Raw genomic sequence first — 4,097 nt, forward strand, 5'->3', positions numbered from 1 at the left:
TACACAGGACCTGAGGGATCTACTGGGTACACAGGACCTGAGGGATCTACTGGGTACACAGGACCTGAGGGATCTACTGGGTACACAGGACCTGATGGATCTACTAGGTACATAACATAAAACCATGTCTGACATGTATTGGGGTGCACAATCATGGATTGATTTAAAAACCAATATAAGAATCTTAACATGAATTAAAAAACGTACAGGCAGCCAGTGCCGACTTTAAACGCGGTGCAATGTGTGCTCCCCGTCTGGTCCTGGTCAGCACCTGTGCTACAGCATTCTGTATGTTTTGCAGTTGACCAATGGCTTTCTTGGGTAGACCAGACAGGAGAGCATTACTGTAGTCTGTATGTAATAAAAGCATGAATGAGTCTCTCTGCCTGAGACAGAAGCATCCGCACCTTGGCAATGTTTCCCAGGTAGTAAAAAAGCTATTTATTGCTCACATTCCTAATGTATGATTTGAAATTGCATTCAGAATCTAAAATGACAACTAGATATTTAACCTGGTGTTTTATCTTTATTGCCCGCGAATTAATATGTGCAGCCAGATTCTGTCTCTGTGCTTTGGCTCCAACAATAAGTATCTCGGTCTTGTCTTGATTTAGCTGGAGAAAGGGGTAACATATATAAACTGAACAGTACCGGACTGTCACGACTTCCGCCTAAGTCGGTCCCTCTCCTTGTCCGGACGGCGTTCAGCGGTCGAAGTCACCGGCTTTCTAGCCACCGCCGATCCACTTTTTATTTTCCATTTGTTCTGTCTTTGTCTTTCATACCTTGCTTCACTCAACCAATTACTTGGGCTCGCTATGTTGCTTTGTATTTTTGTAATTTTGAGTAAAGTACGTTGATTACTCACATCGGCTGTCCTGCGCCTGGCTCTCTACACCAGCTACACACAGGACCATTACATGAACGCAAAATCGAATCTTGTGAAACGCTACATGTGATATGTGTTTTCTCTGAGTTATGTTCACCAAGTGTGACACAACTCTTGACCGGTTAAATAGGTTCTAAACTAATTTAGATCTGGACCTGAGAGGCCAACCCACCTCTCCAGTCTGTCCAGAAGGACATCATGGTCAACAATGTTGAAGGCAGCACTTAAATCTAACAGTACAAGGATAGAGAGCTGTTTGGCATCTGTGTTGCCTCTAAGATCATTTACCACTTTAATAAGGCTGTCTCTGTGCTGTGGTGGGCACAAAAACCAGATTGGAATTTTTTCAAACATACAATTGCCACTTGATAAATAATTTAGCTGTTTGAAAAACAATTTTTCCAGAATTTTTCTTAAAAATTAAAGGTTGGAGATTGACCGAAAATTGCTAAAAGCTGAAGAATCTAGATTACTTTTCTTTAGAAGTGTCACGTCTACTCCCGCTCCCCATCTCCAGCGCTCGACGTCACCGGTCTACTAACCAGCGGTCCTGGCACCATCATTACGCACACCTGGACCTCATCATCACCTTGATTAATCTCCCTTTATTTAGCCCTCAGTCACGTTCAGTACGCTTCTCCTGTTTTGTTTACTTGCCTTCTGTCGTCATTAAACTCACTTGACTACCAGCGTATACGTTACAGAATATTATCTCACTATATGGAAGTAGCAGAAGGGAAAGACATCTCCCAGATAGTCGGTGAACAGGGACACCTACTCCGCCAACCCCACGATCAGCTGCCACAGCTGGATGTGGCTATGGGTGAGGTCCTCCACCGCCTCGAGACCGCCCAAAACTAGCAGAGGACCTCTTATCATGAGTCAACTCAGCGAGCCAGCCCCCCAGCCTACCCAGCAGTCCACCCAGGGACCTAGGCCCCCAGCCTACCCAGCATTCCGCCCAGGGACCCAGCCCCCCAGCCTACCCAGCAGTCCACCCAGGGACCCAGTCCCTCAGCCTACCCAGCATTCCACCCAGGGACCCAGCCCCTCAGCCTCCCCAGCAGTCCACCCAGGGACCCAGCCTCCAGCCTACCCAGCAGTCCGCCCAGGGAGGCAATGCCCGACTGTCCCTCCTGGACAAGTCTGACTGAACTCCATCCAAATGCCGTGGCTTCCTACTCCAGTGCTCCCCGTATTTCGTCCATCAGATGGGAGCCCCCACCACCGAGAGGTCCAAGGTTGCCACAATATTTTCCCTGCTGACCGGGAGGGCGTATGAGTGGCTACAGCCGTCTGGGAGAGAGAGGAAGAGCTGGGTTCCTATTGTGTCCCTATTGCGGCCAGGAGGGGGACCAGCTTCAGCGGTGTCCGGTGCGTCCCAACACCGGGTCCACTAGAGCAGAGGGGCGACTCCATGATCTTCCGTCTCCCAGAGTAGGCGTGAGTATTCCATCATCATCATTTTCACTGACTGGCTGTCTCTCAGGTGTTGTCTCTACTGTTCTAGTGGACTTCTCCCTGAACATCACCTCGTACCCGCTGTCCTTTCCCTTTCCGGTCCAAGCCCTGGATAATCGACCGTTGGGATCTGGCACAATCACGCACATCACAGCACCCCTCACCCTCACCGTGGGACCCATGCGCCAAGAAAACCGCTGCCAGGGACCGGCAGGGGGAGTGGGCCCAGTTCCTTCCCTGGGCGGAGTACGGCCAGAACTCACTTCGTCACTCCTCCACCGGGCCGATATCCCTGTGCGTAATGGGATATCAGCCGACCCTGGCCCCGTGAACCCCGAGCCAGACCGAAGCCCCTGCGGTGGACGAGGGGTTCCACCGCCAGAAGGAGCAGGCGGACCACCGCCGCAGTGAGGCTCCTGTGTTCCATCCTGGTGATTGCATCTGGCTCTCCACCGGGAACCTCCGCATGCCCTGCTGGAAGCTGAGCCCCCGGTCTGTGGGGCCCTTCAAGGTCCTCCGGAGGGTCAACGAGGTAACATATCACTTACAACTCCCCACCAACTACTAGATCTCATCCTCTTTTAATGTTTACCTCCACAGGCCGGTGGTTCTTGGTCTTCTGGCTGATGCCGTATCCCCACGACACCCCTCCGCCATACTACACTACACACTACCCTGCACAACATACACTACCCTGCACACTACATACTAAGCACTTCCCTGCACACTACATACTACACTACACACACTACCCTACACAACACACACTACCCTGCACACTACACACTTCCCTGCAAACTACATACTACACTACACACACTACCCTGCACACTACCCTGCACACTACACACTACCATGCACACTACACACAGCCCTGCACACTACACACAACCCTACACACTACACGCTACCCTACACACTACCCTACACACTACACGCTACCCTGCACACTACACACTACCCTACACACTACACAGATTAAACTACACACTACACACTACCCTACACACTGCACAGATTAAACTACACACTACCCTACATACTACCCTGCTCACTACACAGATTACACTACACACTCCCTGGCTCACTACACAGCAGCAGGAGCTCAGCGGTGTGACCTAAGGCTCATCCTCTGCTGAGAGTCAGAGGATGTGAACCAGCATATATTAGTGGTTTATTGTCAACAATCTGAAAAGGGGCTCATTAATAACGTTACCAAGATAATGGGATTGCTGCTATTTTACCTCTAGTTCTATTATGAGAGTGAAACGGTGTCCAATACACACACCATAGGTTACACTGGTCTCCTGTGCAGTCTGAAAAGGCGAAGGGTTTCTGGGAAGTCGGATTCCCCTGGTTGACAAGGAGATGACTGTGGGACAGAGACCAACAGAGAGCAGTGGGTCTGTTATTCTAACCTCGTAATACGGGGGGAGACAGAGCAGTGTTATTGTAACCTTGATAACTTCTAACCCTATCCTTAGCCCTCTTCGCTATCATGACTGCACAAATAAAAAAATATCTGATGTTGATTTTGAGAAATGCAGGTGCTTTGCTTTGGGACTACTTGTGGTTGGACACAGTGTATTTAAACTCAATGCAGGAGACCACTGAGACTGGGTCCACACAGGGTTGTAGACAGACAAACCATACCCAGGGAGAACTCAGACCGACCGTGCCCAGGGAGAACTCAGACCGACCGTGCCCAGGGAGAACTCAGACCGACCGTGCCCAGGGAGAACTCAGA

Source organism: Salvelinus sp. IW2-2015, unplaced genomic scaffold (genome assembly GCF_002910315.2).
Source record: "Salvelinus sp. IW2-2015 unplaced genomic scaffold, ASM291031v2 Un_scaffold2841, whole genome shotgun sequence".
NCBI classification, from domain to species: Eukaryota; Metazoa; Chordata; class Actinopteri; order Salmoniformes; family Salmonidae; genus Salvelinus; species Salvelinus sp. IW2-2015.